This window comes from Rattus norvegicus, chromosome 4 (genome assembly GCF_021556685.1).
Source record: "Rattus norvegicus strain SHRSP/BbbUtx chromosome 4, alternate assembly SHRSP_T2T, whole genome shotgun sequence".
NCBI classification, from domain to species: Eukaryota; Metazoa; Chordata; class Mammalia; order Rodentia; family Muridae; genus Rattus; species Rattus norvegicus.
The window spans coordinates 147,537,290-147,546,903 of record NC_141537.1 but is presented as its reverse complement, the minus strand read 5'-3'; the positions used below and the strand labels follow the sequence as shown (position 1 = coordinate 147,546,903).

General features: G+C 45.0%; 1 long non-coding RNA gene across 1 annotated transcript; it reads right to left on the bottom strand.

The window, feature by feature from the left end:
• Window positions 1-1,140: 1,140 nt before the first annotated feature.
• Window positions 1,141-9,100, bottom strand: LOC148006331 (uncharacterized). Its single transcript, XR_015686950.1, has 2 exons — window positions 8,861-9,100; window positions 1,141-3,542 (listed from the first exon to the last, which is right to left on the bottom strand). It is a non-coding gene; the product is annotated as an uncharacterized LOC148006331 (long non-coding RNA).
• Window positions 9,101-9,614: the final 514 nt, after the last annotated feature.

The following is a 9,614-nucleotide window of genomic DNA, read 5'->3' as shown; positions in this document are numbered from 1 at the left end:
TTAAAAAATAGATGAACAGGGTTTGGGGATTTAGCTCAGTGGTAGAGTCCTTGCCTAGCAAGCGCAAGGCCCTGAGTTCGGTCCCCAGCTCCGAAAAAAAGAAAAAAGAAAAAAAAAGAGACTTGTCTTATTTAATGGTCGATGTGGGATGGCCTAGCCCACTGTGGGGAGCCCTTTAATAATGTTATATGGAAAGCTGCTACTCTAGGAGAAATATATAGTTTAAATGGAGTTACCCTATAATGGGGGATAATGCCTCCCCCTGATGCCATTGGCTATCAAATAAAATGCCCAGTGCTAAGTATGGGTTTTGAGTTATTTGTCAGTCCCATTGACCCCCTGTAAATTGTGTTTAAATGTAATTTAATAACTTTAATAGTTATTAACATGACCCAGCCAGTCCCCCATTAATCGAGGCAGAGTCCTAAGGATTTTTTAAAAGGTCAGCTTTAGTACAATTACTGAGCAAATTACCCCTAATCTATTTTCTATATGTGAAACTGTTAATTCCTCAGGTGTGCTCCCCAATACTTGCTGTTTAAGTCTCTGCCTTTGTTATTTCTGCCCCACCAGTCTATCTTCAGGGGGCATTTTACTCATGTGCTCCTGGACCATCATGAAGACCTCCTGCTCTGTTTCTTTCTCTTTCTCCCTCCTCTTTCTTCCTCCTCTTTCTCATTCTCTTCTTTCTTCTCATGATCTCTACCTAGGGACCCCAGCCTGAAGCTCTGCCTACCTCTATTCTCCCCAGTAAATGGCTGTAGCCACTTTTATTCACCTAATAGCTTTAAATTGGGAAGCAATGTTTACATAACAAAGGCAGATGTAAGAGAGAACTTGTTCCTCTGGAAGGAACCAGATCTTGGGGTTCCAAATTTAGCATTTGTATACACAGTACCAGACCAACCCCCAACGTTATAGGCTATTGCCATTGCTTTCCAGAATTTGCTGGTGTGACCCTATTGTTTAAGACACACCCTACATCTGAGTCACAAGACATGGTGGAACCTGTCAAGTCCCACCTGGAAGCTCATTTCTGACTAGCTTTCATAGTTGTGGTGGTTTGAATACAAAATGGCCCCATAGGCTCATAGGTGTCGCACCCACCTCTTCCGGCAAGGAAGACGCAACACGGTTGGATTCTTCTCAACAGCCTTTACTGCAGGAGACCTTCTTTGTTGATACAGGGAGGCAGCGGCAGCCAGCCCTAAGTGTTACAGCTCCAAGTGTTACAGCTCCAAGTGTTACAGCTTTAAGTGTTACCGCTCAGCTTATATACACAACAGTATGCTAATCTTCTTTCAGGGATTGGTGGGGCACGAGTCACCCCACTGCCATCCCAGCTACTTGTCCTCCAGAGATTGGCGAGGCATGAACTCCCATTTAGCATAGTACCGCCCCAGCCAGACTGACGTCAGGTGCAAAACTCCACGCATGCTCAGTACTGTTGTTAGGAGGGCGCCAGATTCACCTCATTATCATACAGCTGTCGCACCGCTCCCTACATCTCCCCCTTTTTTGTTTAATAAAATGACTGGTCTAGATCTGGGTGTCACGTCAATCTTGTCATTGCTCCTGTCTTAGGTCGTTCCTGACGATGACTCGGCCTTACCCGTCGTTGGGTCACCCTATCGCCACCGGGCCCGTGTCTTAGGTTGGTCCGAGCTCGAGGAAAGTTGCCTGTCTCTGGATACAATGACCCCACATGACTGTGACAAAAATGATCTAGGGCGAACTCTTAATCTTTCAAAGAGGCCAGCCATACATTGGGAGAAGCACCATTGTCAATGGCAGTCATAGCCTGGTAAACAACCGCTTTGTGTCTGGCATGTTCTCTTTTTAAACGGCCAATAAGCCAGAGACATACTCCGCATCCCAGGAGGACAATAGCTCCCCAGGCAAACATGCCCGCCCACTCCTTAAAAAAGGAGAAAGCATTGGTAATCCATGAGGTAAAGTCTTCATTTGTGATGGGGTCCAGCCTAGTGCTGTTGAGGACAGCAATCTGCATCAGCAATTGTCTGGATAGTTGCTCTGCTTTCATGGACCAGTTTCCTTTCAGATAATTTGAGATTTCTTTGCTCTGTTGAGAATGCTGAGAAAAGTTGGCTTGCAAAGGAGTAATGCATAAACCTCTTAGGGAGGAAACGCAAGACAGCTGTGTCATATGATATAGTGCTTCAATTTGTTCTTGAACTAAATCTATCCTTTGATTGGCTAATAGAAGGCCAGATGCCAAATGAGTATTAAATTCTTCTTGTATCTCTAGCGCCATTGCAGTTCTTTCTACAATCTGATTGACAGTCTCAGCCGTCTGTATTTGATTGGTCATAGCAATTGCAGCTGTGGTAGCTGCGGCAGCAGACAGCACGATGGCTGAAATTATGGCTGCCGTAATTCCAAAATCTCTTTTGGTTCTCAGCAAATTGAGAATAGGAAAACTATCTGGGTTTGCCTCCACTGGGATTGGCACAAAGGAGGGAATCTTAACCATCACTGCGGTGTCATTGTTGCCATCCCAGCATTCAGCTAAATAGCAGACTACATCAGAGCTATTACAATTTAAAACACCATTGCTGACATTAGTGCTTATCAGAAAGAAAAAGGGTGATCTAACACATACTGAAGTACTAGTGGCAGTATTATGTTCCAAGAGGTTATTATATTGAATATTGGTCAACCTGGTATCATTTTTTCTGGTAGCCGAAACATTATACAGCGTGAAGTTCTCACCCATCAACCTAGCAAAGGGGGTCAGGGATGTATATGCCCCTTGCTCATTGGACAGCACCCATTGAAACCAAGGCCAGAGATTATGCTTGCCAGTCTTATTCTCCCCCCAGTCATACTGTACATGGCCAAGAGGAGGGGAAAATTCAAATCCCAGTAGGAATTGTTTTGTTCTATGGAATGGACTCTGACATGGGGTAAAATTAGGTGGAAACTCTTGATGCGGGGGGCAAGCGGGTAAGACTCTACGACGGGTAGAGCTATTCTGTGCATAGTTACCTTGCCCTGGGCGTGATGGAACACTACAATTATGCATCACAATTAGTGTTGTAATGTTCAGATCAGCAGAACTATCGACTGACATGTCCTCGCTGGGTGAAGAGACTCCCTGGGCAATTTGACTCAAAGCAGCCAGGATGATCCCGGTGTTCATTGTGCTGTCACTTATAGGATTCAACCAATTAGCTAACATGGCTCTACGTAACCAAATACAGGGCAGGGAAGAGTCTTTAATGGTAAAACATAAGGTATGCAACAGAGAAACGTTAGTGGCGGCATACCGTTGGGGCATTTCTCCAGTTGGCACTATACAAGGAACATCACGCAAACAGGAGGTAGAGAAAAAGGTTGGTAAAACAGTAGAATTGCTATGGACTGGCATGGGTACTGGCCAGGATCTGGCAATAGCCCACAGGGTGATCGAATTAACCTGTATTATCATTCCCAGTAGCAATAGTAGGGTTCGTAGTCTCATCTTCAGAAGGCAATTTTCGAGTCAAGCGCTCAGGTACCCAAATTGGATTTTCTTGATTCTGCGGAAAAACACAAACAGCTCCCCTAGATCTCGAGATCACGGGATCTGGGCCACACCATTTATCAGTTAAGATATCCTTCCACTTTACTTCTGCATTAGTTATAGGTGTAGTAGCAGCATGGCGATCCGCAGCACAGCGGCCATGCGCATCCAAAACTAAGAAATTTAGAGTAAAAAGAGCTAAAGAAAGTTGTTCTTTTGGTGTTCGGCTGCTGGCAATTCCCTCTTTTTGTTTTTTTATCAGCTCTTTTAAGGTACGATGTACTCTTTCCACAATTCCTTGACCTTGGGGATTGTATGGCAATCCTGTAGTATGTTTGACCTGCATTGTCTGGAAAATGCCTGAAAGGACTTTGCAATGTAGGCAGGCCCATTGTCCGTCTTGAGACTATCAGGCTTTCCCCAGGCTGCCCATGCCTCTAAGCAATGGCTAATGGCATTACGAGCCTTTTCACCAGTCATCAGAGTAGCATGTATAATACCAGAACATGTATCAACAGAAACATGAGCATATTTTAAATTTCCAAATTGAGATATGTGTGTGACATCCATCTGCCAAAGTTTTAGCGGGATCAGACCACGAGGGTTAATCCCTACATGAGGAGGGTGGTGAAATTGAACACAATTCTGGCAACTTAACACCACATCACGAGCTGCAGCTCTAGAGATTTTAAATTTTTGTTGAAGAGTAAAGGCAGGTACATGAAACTTTTGATGAAATTCTCTAGCGAGATCAACCGGAGCAGCATGAAAAATAAACTCTCTACGAGTACTAGCATCCACCAGGGCATTATTACTGGTCATGGGACCAGGCAAATTAGTATGGGCTCGAATATGTTGTATGAAAAATTTATTTTTTCTGGCCCAAATCAAATTTTGTAATTCTAAAAGAATTTGACATACAGTACTAGTCGACCGAATTGGCCCTGCAATTTCAAGTGAGCGTACCGCATTAACCACATAAGCAGAGTCAGAAATTAAATTAAAAGAATCATGAAATCTTTTGAAAACTTCCAATACAATTTTACATTCTGTAATTTGGGGGGTACCTGGACTATATTGAATTAATACTGGTTCTTGAGAATCAACCATATAGGCACCTACACCGGTTTTGGAGCCATCTGTATAAATATCTAATGCTCCAGACAAAGGCTCTGAGGCAGTGATCTTAGGAAAGATCACTGGATGTTCAGTAAAAAATTGTAGCAACGGATCCTTAGGATAATGATTGTCAAACTCTCCATCAAAACTACAGCGCAATATGGCCCAATCATCTATCAATGCACACAATGTTTCTACCTGAGCAGTTGTATATGGTATAATAATTTTCTTTGGTGAAATACCAAAATGCTGAATGCAAGATTTAACACCTAACACAGCAAGCTGTGCAACAGCAGAAGGGTAATATTCAAGGGTTTTATTAGGAGAAATATGGGGATAAATCCAAAGAAGTGGACCTTGTTGCCATAATACTCCTGTAGGTTGACGAAAAGTTCTCAGTATACACAAAAGCAGATCTTCCTCTTCCTTATACCTTTTTAGTATTGCCTTTTCTAGTCTTTCTTCTACTTTCCTCAAGGATAATCGTGCTTCCTTGGTTAAAACACGGGGTGAAGTAAGCTGAGAATCCCCTTTCAGGATCTCATAAAGTGGTTGTAAATCTACATTGGGCATTTTTATATAGGGTCGAATCCAATTTATGCTTCCTAGTAATTTTTGAAAGTCATTTAATGTTTTTAAATGGTCTTTTCGTAATTCAATTTTTTGAGGAGAAATACTATGAGGAGTGATTTTTGTTCCTAAGTATTCTCCCATTTGGCCCATTTGGACTTTTTCAGGTGCTATGCACAATTGGTTGCTTTCAAGCGCCTTAACCACTTTCGCATAAGCTACTTCCAGGGTGCCATGATCTTTAGCAGAAAGCAAGATATCATCCATGAAATGAATCATTCTTAATTTTGGGAATTGGTCACGTACAGGCCGTAGGGCCTGTCCTACATAAAGTTGACACATAGTAGGACTATTTGCCATACCTTGAGGTAAGACCACCCACTGATAGCGCTTATCAGGTTCCTCATTATTCATAGATGGCAAAGTAAATGCAAATCGCACGCTATCTTGTGGAGCAAGAGGGATAGAAAAACAGCAATCTTTAATATCAATAATAATAATAGGCCATTCAGCAGGAATGCTGGAGAGTAATGGTTATACCTTTCTGTATGGGACCCATTATTTGCATTTGAGAATTAATAGCTCTTAGATCATGTAATAACCGCCATTTTCCTGACTTTTTCTTAATAACAAATATGGGCGTATTCCAAGGTGATCTGGATGGTTGAATATGTCCTAATTGTAATTGTTCGAATACTAATTCGGCAGCAGCAATTAATTTTTCAGAGGATAGAGGCCATTGAGGAACCCATAAAGGCTCCTCCGTTTTCCATGTAATGGGTATTCCCCCCTCAACGGCCCCTAGGAAAAACCCAGACCCGTCCTGTCATGTTTTTGTTTTGACAGTACTGGGTCAACTCGTCCTTGTAAGTTCTTTCCCAGACCCTTTCTAGGCACGTAACCCATTTTTGCCATCATATCCTGGACTTGTGGGGAGTAATCATTTGTTAGTCTCATGTCCAGCTCTACCAAAACATCTCTGCCCCACAGCGTTACTGGAATGTCTATAACATAAGGAGTGATCTTTCCTGATCTCCCTTCTGTATCTCTCCACGTCAATTCTTTTGAGCTCATTAAAGGAGCCATTTCGTACCCTAAACCACGTAGGGCCTGAGACGATGTTTGTGTAGGCCATCTGGGTGGCCAGTCATGAGCAGAGATAATACTACGATCTGCTCCAGTATCCAATAGACCAAGGAATGAACGTCCCTCCACAGTCAATGTTAACATTGGACGATCACTCAGTTCCAATGAGATAAAGGCAAATCGGGAACCTGTAGATCCCAAGCCCCTATCCCTTCTAATCCTATTTTCAGCAGGAAAGCGCTTATGTAAGCTGGGCAGAAGCAGCATTTGAGCGATTCTGTCTCCAGGGGAAATGGCAGTGACACCCTGGGGGGAGGCTACCAGCACTTTTACTGTACCTAAATAATCAGGATCAATTACTCCGGGCACAATCTGCAAACCGTCCAGGGCAGAGGAGGAGCATCCCAACAAAAGCCCAACTGTATCTTTAGGGAGGGGTCCTCTAAAATCTGTATCTACAGGCTGCACTCCCATTTGGGGGGTCAGTACGAGTCTGGTGGTGGAGTGGAGGTCCAGTCCTGCGGAGCCTTTAACGGCTCTCCTTGGTCTTTCGGGTGGCGAAGGAAAGGCCAAGGCCTCTGATTGTCCTGTCCTTGTCTGTCGCCCTGCAGAGCCCCATATATTTGAGGGCCCTGGGGACGTGGGCCCCGTTGTCCGTTTTTTGGCTGTGCACCACCATATCCTGTCACTAGGGGTCGGCCATCCAAGTCTTTCACAGATCGACACTCATTTGCCCAGTGGTTTCCCTTCTTACATCGTGGACATAGTCCAGGCTGCTTGGATCTATTGCTAATTTTCCCCTTACTCCTTTCAGGGCACTGTTTTCGATAATGCCCTTTACGGCCACATTGGAAACAGGTATCCGTGGTAGTGGTTTTCCCTAATTGTACCACAGCTGCCGCTAGACCAGCATTAGTCAATGGTCCTCCCAGTTCCCTGCAGACTTTCATCCAAATCTCTAAACCTTTATGTTTGTATGGTGTTATGGCATTCCTACATTCTTTTGTACATTGCTCATATACCAGCTGTTTAATGAGCGGCATGGCTGCATCAGGGTCTCCGAAGATCTTGGTAGCGGCCTCTACCATGCGGGCCACAAAGTCTGAAAACGGCTCTGTAGGTCCTTGCAGAACCTTGGTAAGGTTCCCGGAGACTGCGCCCCTATTAGGCAGTGCTTTCCATGCCTTGATGGCTACTCCATTAATTTGGCTATAAACTTGCTCTGGATAACCGGTCTGGTCCAGAGCGAATCTCCCTAGACCCAATAGCATGTCAGCATCCCAATGTCTCTGAGGGTCTGCTCCTGAGGCCAGATTAATGGCGGCCTGAGCATTAGCATGTTCAAAAAGATAAGATTTCCAATCCAAGTATTGACCTGAGGAGAGGCAGGCCTTAGCCAGACTCCCCCAATCCCCAGGGGTGAGGCAATACCTAGCAAGAGCCTCAACTTGAGCCACAACAAAAGCTGCACTGACCCCATAAGTTCTAACCGATTCTGCCAATTGCTTTATAGTCTTAAAGTCAACGGGTTCATGATATTGTTGCCCATTGGCGTCCAAAAATACTGGGAAACTTAATCCCATTTCTCTCCATACCTCTGGGCAAAAGGAAGTACCTTTTGCAGGCCTCACCATGCTTATATGTTGAGGGTTGTACGGAGATGCGGTTGGTATAACTACCTTTTTGCCTAATTGTCTGCCTCCTTGCCACGTGGTGTTAGCGTCTCCCCCTCATACTGAGCAGCCTCTTCCTCAAGGTCAGCCTCACCATCCTCACTAAGCTCTGACTCATCTGACATTTCTAAAGTCAAGGCTTTTAAGGAGGGATATATCTTATCTATTTCCTGGTCCTGATTATCTCCTTTTTTTATCTCTGCCTTCTCTCTGTTCCTTTTGTCTCCTTTTCTTTTCCTTTCTTTCTTTGGGACCTTTTCTCCCTCTGACATACTTTCTTGATGCTCTGCAAGGATTCTCTGACCTGTTCTAACGACTTCCTCACGTCGCTTATCCTCTAAACAAGCGCGGACTATTTGCCAAAGAGGCTTTGATCTGGGTCTAAGCTTGCCCTCTGTGGCTTCTTTATCTAGATCCCTTCCCAATTTGTCCCATGCTCGCAAGGTAAGAGATCCTGACACTATAAACCACGGAGCACAACGATCGCATTCATCAAGAAAACTTGACAGGATTTTCCTTTCAACTTTGAGCTTACGCCGATTAAGGAGCTCCTGGAGAGCTGTCAGGAGTGGGCTGGAATGTGAGCTTCCCATACTCAATGAACTTATTTGCAAGCGGTTTTTTAGCAAGCTGGCCTGTTTGTTTATACCCAACTCCGTAGCCTGGCACCTGTTGGCTACTCCGAGCAAGTGCACTCCCGTCCGGGACGGTGGCAATTCAAAAGAAAGCAAACACACAACACAAAGACGAAAAGAAACAAAATTATAAAACCTGCCCACAAAGGATCAACTTGAAACAACATCGCTGCAGACCGCAGACCTTTTAGCCTCTAACCCAAGGCTCCCATCGTCTCTGCTCACCTCCAGAGAACTTTATGGTCCCTTACCGGGAACTTTTCCGACGTCACTCCTCCTGAAGCTGAAGAGTTCTGAGATCCACGAGGATGTCCTCGTCCCCGTACGGGCCACCACTTTGTCGCGCCCACCTCTTCCGGCAAGGAAGACGCAACACGGTTGGATTCTTCTCAACAGCCTTTACTGCAGGAGACCTTCTTTGTTGATACAGGGAGGCAGCGGCAGCCAGCCCTAAGTGTTACAGCTCCAAGTGTTACAGCTCCAAGTGTTACAGCTTTAAGTGTTACCGCTCAGCTTATATACACAACAGTATGCTAATCTTCTTTCAGGGATTGGTGGGGCACGAGTCACCCCACTGCCATCCCAGCTACTTGTCCTCCAGAGATTGGCAAGGCATGAACTCCCATTTAGCATAGTACCGCCCCAGCCAGACTGACGTCAGGTGCAAAACTCCACGCATGCTCAGTACTGTTGTTAGGAGGGCGCCAGATTCACCTCATTATCATACAGCTGTCGCGCCGCTCCCTACACATAGGGATTGGAACTATTAGGTAATGCCGCCTTGTCGGGGTTGGTGTGGCCTTGTTAGAGGAAGTGTGTCACTGAGGGTGAGCTTTGAGACTTCAAGTGTTCAAGCCAGGCCCAGTGTGACTCTTCCTGCTGCCTGCCAATCCAGATGTAGAGCTCTCAGCTCGTTCTCCACCAGCATGTCTGTCTCTATGTCACCACACTCTCCGTCATGATGACAGTGGACTAAACCTCTGAATCTGTTAGCCTCAGCTAAAT